At 39.8% G+C, this 10,322-nt stretch overlaps 1 long non-coding RNA gene across 2 annotated transcripts in view; it reads left to right on the forward strand.

The window, feature by feature from the left end:
• The window catches only part of LOC113961046, a 42,224-nt gene extending 33,490 nt beyond the window's left edge, over positions 1–8,734 (forward strand). For both annotated transcript variants that reach the window (XR_003532177.1, XR_003532176.1), the window contains one exon: positions 7,065–8,734. This is a non-coding gene — a long non-coding RNA (uncharacterized LOC113961046). The remainder of the gene's footprint in view (positions 1–7,064) is intronic.
• The last annotated feature ends 1,588 nt before the right edge of the window (positions 8,735–10,322 follow it).

The following is a 10,322-nucleotide window of genomic DNA, read 5'->3' on the forward strand; positions in this document are numbered from 1 at the left end:
CAACCACACACACACAAACAAAAAAATTCTTTTTTTTTTTTTTTCTATTTTTTCTTTTTTTTTTTTTTTGCCCCCCCCCCCCCCCCCCCCATTTATGAGTGACAATTTCTCTTTCTACGAGATTGAGTTTTACATTCACCTGCTTGGGAAGCACAATATCTGCTACCCAGGATGTCATACAGCATCAGGACCATCCACTGTCTTGCATGAGGTTATTATGACAGGTTCCTGTGTTTTTGTGGCCTGGCTCCACGAAGCATGTCACATTTGATGAATGTCTGACAAACGTGAGTTGCTATTTGTAGGCTTGATTTAGATGGGAAGGAAGTTTTGCTCGGAGAGCTGTTCCCCCTGGATGTGATCTGATTCTAAGCCTTTCAGCTCCGGACAGTCAGTCTGCAGCCCTGACTGAATGATGGGTCAATATCCAATAACTCACGATCAAAAGCTGAAGTCTTCTTAATCAGCAGAGCTTGGGTTTCCTTCAGGGGATGAGAACACTGTGCAACCACTCTGACAGAGATGCTATTTCCACTTTCTTTAATTTGAGGACGTTACAGGTAAAGCTAACTTGGCATGAAACATTCCTTACATTAATTACCACAGCAAAATAAAGAATAATAGAATATATATTTTGATGCTCAGTCAGTTAAGACCAAACCTGATTCATTTTAGGTCAAAGCTTTTCAATTAGGGTCGCTTTTCTTTAGGATGTGTTTTTTTCCACTTAATTGAGCTATACTATCTGCAAGTTAACTTTTTTCTTCCAACTATGAGCAGGAATTTTAATAATGACAAATGGATATAATCTATTGCCTTTCACCATGATATTTAGGCATAGAGCATGAAAATTTATGACAGTCAAAAGATTTTGCCATAAAAAACCCTGCTGTCTCCTGCCTAGTTGAACCACACTTGGAGATTTCTCTTGTCTTCCCTGTTGGCATGAGTCAGGTGTCAGACTTGGCTTCAGCTTTGCTTTGGGGACAGCATCTGTCAAAAGTGTATGACACAGAGAGTATCTTCAGACTTGGCCAAGATCTTCCTGAACAGTTCAGATCCTATTAATATTAAATTGCAGGTATGCCTTCTCCTTTCATGGTTTATTTATTTTACAGAAGACATCTTCTATTGTTTAATGATCAAGTGATTTTTCAGGCATATCATTTGCAGTATTCAGCACTTTTCGTAGAAATTTGTCATTTCTCTGATACTGCTTTGTTAAGTTTGTCTTGGAGAATTAGTCCATGTGTCTGCCAGCGGAGGAGAGGAGAAAAGGATTTGACAGAACTTTTGTCCTTCTGAGTTCTGGGTCCTAAAAGGGGAAACAGCACCATGTAGACATTACATGTGGCAACATGATGATGAGACAAAAAGCCTTGAGGGTCTGAAAGTAAAAGACAGGCAGCACTCGCCAGAGCTAAACATGACGTGGGGAAGTATTTAATGACCAGTATTTCTGCTAAGTCTGAGAAAAATGACAGTTCTCATCCTTAGTTAGCCAAACATTGAATCTACAATTTAAATGCCCCTGTTGACCAAAGCCATTTCCTCTTTCTAACAGATGGAAAGGGACTCTGCTAATAGTCAAATTTTTGATCACCAAGTTTGCAGGGTACATTTGGGATCATGGCAGTTCTCCCATGAGGAAGAGAGCTCATTTTGTTTGCACCTGTAAACAGACCATGGTCTGACACTGTTGAACAGCTCATGCCAAAAGCCATCTAGCTTTGCACCTTGTCCTTTACATTTCTTCCTGTTTTTAACTGTTACTCATTTTTACAGCACCTCAGGTGTGTAAGGTTTTCTGAGCTATCATAAAAGCCAAGCGGTCCCAGTCCATTAGTGACGCGTAAAAGCTGTTTGCAGTTTTATGTCTGCTAGTTTAATCGACTTTTCTGCAGACTACCACATGGTGTTCCTTCCATTATATCACACTGAGGTATAGCAAGAGAGCATTCAGCATCAATAGGATCAAAACACAATGAGCAAGAACCATATGAAAACTGAAGAGCTGCTCTATGAAAAGCATTTCCCTTTTAAGAAAGGTTTAAGACCCTTTCGTCTCTCTTGTTGTTGAAAGATGGATCCGAGTGGGACAGTCTCTCATAAAAATCAGAAAAACTCCCAAAGAACAACAGGTATCATATTAGAAAGAAACCTATGGTTTGTTTGATAGCAAAAGGGGAAAAAATGGTTGTGGATAACTAAAAGAGATGTGTTATCTCTAAAGCCAAAGGTAGAAATTTGGGCCACTGATGACATTGCCTTGAATCAGAGCATCTCCCTGGCTGAGAAGAGCAGAGACAACAGACAGCCCTTGAATGGGAACAGGAGGATGACACACAGCTTAATGACTGCAACACAGGGCTGTAGGTCGTCCAGTTGTCTTTTGCTTAGAGAAGACTGAAGTCAATCCTTTCAATAACAAGCATTAAGTCATCAGTCTTGGAGACTGTGATGTGTCTGAGAAGTCCTAGAGTTCATATATGGTGGTATATGGTTACCTTACAGTTAGAGGTATCTACCTAATAAATAAGGAAAAAAAAATATGCTTACAGCAGTTATAAAGACCTTGAAGGAAATATTTAACAATCAGGAAGGCAGTCCTCAAATCATTTTAGATACCTCTCTGCAAACATCAACTCAATGCTCAGCCGTGGCTGAAATGGTTAATAGCATGTTAGTAACGAATAGGAAAGGAAATGGTCACTGAATGGAAAAGCCCTGTGCTTGCAGGATGTTAATAGATCTCCCTGATAAGTTCTGGGCAGGAGGGGAAATTGTAGGCTGCAAGTCTAAACTGCTGCATGCTGTTATGCTGTTTTACTTAATGCACTTAGCTGAGAGCACACTCTACCATTCTAATTCAGCAGCACAGTCTTGGGAGTAAAGATTTGCCTTATCAAACTCAGTTCACTGACAGCCTCGGACATAAAGACTGCCTACAAATATCAGCAAAGTAATAAAAAAAAATCAAAAGAGAGGAGTCATTTGGGTCAAATCTCGCATAACTGAATTAGCAGAATGGGAGTCAGCTGTGGAAAATGTAAGATGAATATTTTGCATTTCAGCGCCACTAAAACAGCAGAGAAGGTGTTCAAAAGAGAAATATCAAGAAATATGCCTTGATATAGAGATGATGAAGATTTTTTTCTATCATGTAGGTAGATGGTAGGAGCTCTGAGTCTGGTTCTCAATCTGTTATGACAGTTTGCATCACTGTTGCTCCATTTACTCCAGATTTACGCTTCAGTTAGCCTAGACAAGCATGAGGATTCCCAAAGTCCTATCTGTGTTACTAAATGTTCTCAGCATTTCAGCATTCACCCATGTGTGTCTGGTGCATATCCTGTGGTTCTGTGGGCTGGGATGCTTTAGTGTTATTTCCCATCGAGTCATTTCATTATTTATCTGTCCCTGGAGGAGGATTTGTGGAAATGGCATTGGAGAACTGTCAGCACTTATATGTTCTTGTTTGCATCCTCTTGGCAAAGTGAGTTCCAGATCAAGCAAATCACAGGCTCAAACTTGAATTCATATTCCAGGTAAGCATATTTACAAAGCGCAAAGACTGCACACTTCTGGGTTTTATGTGCATTTGGAGGGTGGGAAGAAGAAAAGGATTCTTGTTTAAGAGCACAGCGCAAAACTGTGATGTGACCTTCCCTGGGTAAAATCAGCAGATAACGTGTGTTTCCTGTGAACATCACTAAAGTAAGGGTTAAGAAAATGGATTTTTCTTCTCCTGATTCGTTTTGTTTTGCATCTCATTCTGGCTTCTGAAAGTCCAGAAGAAACCTTGGGAATTTTAAAACAATCTAATTAGTCTGGCAAAAGGGTAGGAGAGTCTCATGTGGTGATAGGTACTGAAATAGAAAGGCTAGATGAACAAGTAAATCCTTTTTGTATTTCACCTTGTGGCAAGAACACTTAGTAGAAGCAGAGAGATTTGTGATCCATGTTTCATTCTCCCCTTGACCTATCCTATAACTTTGGCCAGATGCCTCTGTGGACATTGCCTTACTCATCTTTTGTCTCCCTTGCCTCAGTGCTTCAGGGATGCTCTGACTCATGGCATGTTTAGCTCTTACCACAATGGCTATGCTGGAGTTTGGGGAACTGGTCTCTCACATCCTTCAACCCCAAACTCCCTAAATATCCTCACCACACAGAATACATCTCTTGAACTGAAAACTGATGACACAGGTAAAGCAAAAGACATTTTGCATATGCTGCAGTATTGGCATTTATCAGGAAATATACTTGGTAACGAGAGTGAACAAAGGCTGACTTTCATAATGGTTGTGAAGCAAAACAAAAATTGGAAATTTCCTCCTGAGTACTGTCTGAAACAAAATATTTCTTAACGTTCAGGTATTTATGAAATGACTTATTAGCTTATGTATTTGTGAAGGAATATAGCATATCTGTAGTCTCCTAAAGATTTGTAACATCTAGATGTAGTATTAAAAAGAGAAAAGGCAGCAAAGTTGAAGGGTAAGCATGTTGCAATATAGCACTGGTTGTGTCAGAGTGGAGCTGAGTGATTTTCAAGGGGAGATAACTGGACTCTGGGACAGGGAGACATTTCAGAGAAGACTTTATGTGGAAAATGGAGTAACTGATGGAAAACATGTCTTCCACACGTGGAAGTGATGCCTTGTGATCTGTGGTGAGAAGATGCAGATGAGTTGGATTCTGTTTCTGTGCTGGTGATCCTGAGTAAAGCAGCTAAGCCTCTCTAGACCTGTTTGTCCAGAAAACTTTGTAAAAAATACTGTTAATAAAGCAAAAGCAGGAGTCAAAATGTCACACAAACTATAAACACACAGGGAAAGACTGAGACACCCAACTCTGGCATCTCAATATCTGACAAAATAGATACCTGAGAGCAGCAGTGCAAACCAGGGTGGGATTCAGCTTTACATTCAGGCCACAGTATCCAGTGCTCCATATGCTACTGACTGAATTGCAGCTGAATACAACAAAAACTCAGGCTGCCAGGCTCAGCTGTAGGCTTTTCCAGCCAGACAACAAGTGTGAAAGCCTGAATCTGGCCTGACACTTCTCCCAGGTCATAGTCACTCCTCAGTTACTAGAGGGAGATAGCTCTGATCTGTGACCCAGAGGTCAGCTAAGTGGGGATCACCAAGAGCTATTCCAGGAAGAAAACAGATGCAGCGTGTCTCCCTGACGTTTTACTCTGCCGGCATTGGCTTTGTGACTTGCTCCTCTCCACTCAGGATGTCCCTCTTGGCAGGGAATCCAGGGTGCCTTCCCACTTTGAGTTTGTGGCAAGCTCTCCCAAGAGACAGTTGTGCTCCCTTTCAGGCAGTGGAAGACCCCAAACTGCACCAGAGAGAAGCTGGTGATGTGCACTTTTGATTTCTGTGGTACAACTTCTCCTCCCGATGAATTAACTTAATGTCAATACTAACAACAGTCAGTCAGTTGGTGTTAGGAGCCTGATCTATCCAGCATTGCCGTCAGCATGTTATATATCATGTAATCTGTCTTGGCTCAGAACAATCAATATATTGCTCCTGAATTTGCTTAAAACTGATGGAGTTGAACCAGTCATAGCAGGACTGGAAAACACTTGTAAAACTTCCCCTTAAGGTACACAAACGTTAGATACCCTCCCCACTCTTCCTCTTCATGGAAAGCAATGAAGATAATGGCTGGATTCCTGTCTCACAGGTGTTTAATGAGGTCAATGGCTCCTTTATAACCATTTTGAGATCTTTGAATGGAAAATGGTACTGCAGACCTAGGCATTGCATTATTATCCTTTCTGATCCTTTTTGAAAGGGGAACATACCCTTCAGAGTGTTCTGTTTTGCAACTGCATTGTTATGGTTGTTGGTGTATAAAATTGGTGCTCGGTGTGTATAATTTATAGCCTCTAAAAATGATAAATAGCCTGAGAAAGAGGAGGGATTTGTGTGTTCCAGTACTAGAAGTTTCAAGATGAAAGGATATTTTTGGGAAATGGTCTATAACTTCCCACAAACTATAATTTAACCTGCTTCTTAGCAGTGCTGTTTCTACTTACACTGATGGAATTTAATTTTGGAGGCATCCTAGCTGTGATCTTGCTGGTGAGCTCTGTTCAGGCCTTCTGCAGTCAGTGGATGATCTCAAACATCCTTCAGAAAAATCCTAAGAAACTCTTAGGGTTTAGATGTCATCGACATTACTGGTATCACCAAGATCTATTTTATAGGGTGAACTATAAATTAGTATATTTAACATGGAAAAGGAGATAAAAAATACACCTGTTAGAGGAATATGGATGTGGAACTTGCCTCCTCTTAGAGTCAACTGGACTCAACAAGGTTTTCAACAGTGTTCCATACATTTATGTGTGTGACTAAATTATAAACTTTCCTGAAAAAAACCCAAACAGGGAGCTGGACTGGATTCTTTCCAGGCTAGATTTCTGATTTGATTAATCTACATTGGTTACTGTCCCTTACATTTAAGTTTAATGGGTTGAGTGTGTTATGTTGTACTTATTAAAAACTGGAGCTACCCAACTAATTATTAACAATTTAATATACTTGGCAATTGTTGAGGAACAGTGTGAAAAAATGTGTTATGTCATGAATCGGATTAGCTTTACTAGGTACTCTAAGAGGTATTTCAGATTAAAGAGGGAGGAAGGTAAGGCAAGGCAAGGCAAAGCAAGGCAAAGATTTAACTAGAAACTGTCATCAGTAACGAGTAAACATGCCATGGGTTTTGTTTCTTTTATTTTGGAAATGTCTTCAAATTCCTATGCACCTCTGTTGCTATTACTGTAACTAAAACATTATCTTAAGATTTTAGATTTCATCGATATTGATCTCATAAAATGCTGAGCATGTCTGTGACGTTAATGAAAGCTGAGACTATTCAGCAGCTCACAAGTTCAGGCCCAAAATGGTTGCATTTGGTTATATAAAATGCATCAACCTCCTAACCTCATTCTACAGAAGTTTCACATTGTTACGGAATCAGCTTAAATGGTTTGTCTTAATGGAGCTCTTGAGTAGTGGTTACCAGAAGCTCTTTCACAGGTCAGCAAAACACTGTTATGTTGATGGCCCCTGCTGACAGAGACTAGCAAGAAACAAGTCTTCATAGAAGATGAAATGCATATTTCATTGGAGGAAGTGGAAGTGTTGCTCTGTATTTCAACTTGCTCAGACCTACAGTGCAACATTTAACCTCATGGTAAGCCTGTTCTTCCCTCTGTAAAAGCTTGAAGTATTCACAGAAAAAGCACTTGTTTTGTCATGAAAATGGGATGAATATATGAATCCAAAAGAATACAGTTTAGAAAACTTCCAAACTTACCAGCATCATTATTTGCAGAATTCAGACAATGCCGCGTGTAAGAAAAAATGTGTAAGAGCAGCTGCATCTGCTTGTCAGCTACAATTGGTATAAACAGAGATTCCTACATTATCCTGTTAGACCTCCTACATCCAAATAATGTATAAAACCAACTGCTGATGTCAAAACCTGTTAGGATTTTTTGGTGAAGAGTTATGCTTCATCTAAACTAAGACTTTTGCAGGAACCTAACAGGTTTATATGGCCAGGGAATTAAGGGAGGAGAATGAGCAGATGTTGCTGGTCTGTAGGGTCTGTGGATAGAAGGGGATTGCATGATATCCCTCCTCCAGGAGACATACAAGTGCTGATGGAGGTGAGGACAGGTTTCTCCATGAGACTTTACAGCTCCTCAGGGTAACTACTTTCCATCTCACGGACACCTCGGGGCATAGACAGCTTCCAGCACCCTTCCAAAATGACAAACTGTATCCAAAGGCCGTGAAAACTAATCTGTTACCTCAGCCCTTTGATAGTGTCCAGAGAAGTCTGGGCTCTGTTTACAGAGGCATAGAGAAATTTGGCCTTGCAGGCAGAGATTTAAATAAACCAAACTCCTACAATGCCAAATGAAAGCAAAGGTGGATAAGGGACCATCAAGATTTACTCAACTGGTCAGGAGCAAAACCCAGCCCCCAGGCTGCAGAGCAATGTTATGAACTCCAGACAGAGGTACCCCAGGGAGAAGGATCCTATAGTCATCTCCACAGAGTCATTTAGGTGCCAAAAGTCATTTGAAGCCCACAGAAGTCAATAGTTAACGAGATGCCTGGCCCAGAGGCGGGTGTCTGCATGTCTTGGAAGGTTTAGCTCTCAGAGTTAATTCCAATTTCTTTCCCCTGGGTGCTTTGAATCATCTGAGACAATCTTGGGTGTTTAAGAGATCCACATCACCCTGTCAGAAATCGTCTAGGATTTATGGGGACCTGTAGTTTTTTGGAATGACAGTGAGTGACCACGGGCATGTCCTGGAGCATTTCTAATGAACTCAGATTTCTACATAGGCAAGTGAGTTTTTTTAAAAATGAGTGCCTTTGCTTTGCTCTCCACTCTGCCATTAATAAAGTATAATGAATGTGTTTTGTTGCTTTAGCAAGGACTGTGTTTTAAATATCACTCTCCTCTCCATTTTTTTTTTATGTGTGTGTTTTGTTTTGTTTTTTTTTCTCTCTAATCCCCTGGAGGTCTGAAAGGTAAAATAAAGCTTTCCTGTTCAATTGCTTGGTACAATATTTGCTTGCAAACACAGGGCGTGGTTCAGGGTGTGATTCTTTTCTCTCTGGCCACAAAATTACTCACGCCAGTATACAAGCTCCAACTCAGCTGTTCACATTATTGTCTACCAATATATATGTATATATATAAAATTAAAAAAAAAACCAGAACAAAACAAAAAATATCCTCTTTCTGGTGTTTTTTCCATTTATTACTCGGTCTCTTCCTCCTTTGTGAGAATCATTAAACAACAGTAACTCTTTTGTTCTTAAAGTTTAGGTGACCATCAGTAGAGCAATAAAAGGGAACTTTCATAAAATGCCTGTATTCAGAAACTTGAAGGGAAGAGGGAATTAATTGTCTTATGCCACTGACCCATTTATATTAATGGTTGGATATACCTAACAACAAAAAGTCAACAAAATCTCAGGAAACAAAAAGGGGTAAAAAACCAATTTGTTCCTCATTAAGGTGCTGGAAAAGTCCAAGATAAACCTGTTTAAAATTGATCTGATAAGCTGGGGAGCTCTGATTCACTGATGTGTTTTTCTCTGCTAATGGTCCTTTGCTAATATTTATCCATTGCTTTGAGTAACTATTAATCTCCTAAGTTGAGAAACTCTACAAATGCAATTTCTAGAGCATTTAACCTTTCATGTTTGCTGCCTCCAGAGTTTGGGTTGACTTGGATACCAAGCACTACATTTTACTTAGTTTCTATGAGCTCTAAATTGCTAAAATATTGGCACAAAGACTACTTAAAACTAGATTTTCTTTTTTTTCTCCTGCACAAAAATATGATAGTTTTCCCAAAGTGTAATGAAGTTGAATTCACTTCTGCTTTCCCACTTACTCACTTCTGTCCATCACTGAAGCTCCTTCAATTGCTATTTGCTTGCAAGTGTCATTTTTTTCTTCCATAATTTGATATCAGAAATGGCCAGAGAGGTAACAGCTCAGCAGCATGAATGTTCTTCTAATGATCTCTTGGAGAAAAAGAAAAAAAAAAAAAAAGTATCTGTCTACCAGCCTAATAATTCTAATATCTGGCAATAAATCTTGATTTTCAAAAAAATGAAAAATTTCCATAAACTTCCTCATATATGCAGCCACTCAAGTTTATCTTTTCACATAGGAACTTTTGATCCTTCTCTTTTTCTCTTCTTCTGTCTTTTTCCCCCCCTTTTTCTTTTTTTTCTTTTCTTTTTTTTTTTTTTTCCTTTCCCCTATCCTATTCTGGCCATGACAACTAAAGGCTTTTGAAAAAAATGGCCAGGGCTCTGAACAAAGCCTGTTGTTGCAGGTAATTGTTGAAATATCAAGGGTATTCCGTCCTCCATTACTTAAGCTTTCATTTGTGGCTTTCATGGTTTTGAGGAATGTTTATGGCTGACAATCCTTTCTTTACGGCTCTATCCTTCAAGCTCTGGCTGATACCGCTGAGAATGACCGCATGAGTGACTGATAAAATGTCAAGATGCCATTGTTTCCAGGAGAGTGTTTGGGAGCAATAAGATCCGTTTCAATTTATCTCATCCACCTGACTCTAAGGCTCCAGGTTTTACTTCTCGGACTGCTACAAGGGATAGCAAAACAAAACTCCCCCCCCCCCCCCCCCCACTTCTGCAGCCAACACGAAACTTTTAAGTGCTCCGATGTGACATTCTGCAGATGGGTTGTAACAGCAGCAGTGCTGTGACGTTTGAGGCATATTTCACAAAGCA

The sequence above is a fragment of the Neopelma chrysocephalum genome, unplaced genomic scaffold (genome assembly GCF_003984885.1).
Source record: "Neopelma chrysocephalum unplaced genomic scaffold, ASM398488v2 Primary Assembly neopelma1_97027, whole genome shotgun sequence".
Lineage (NCBI taxonomy): Eukaryota > Metazoa > Chordata > Aves > Passeriformes > Pipridae > Neopelma > Neopelma chrysocephalum.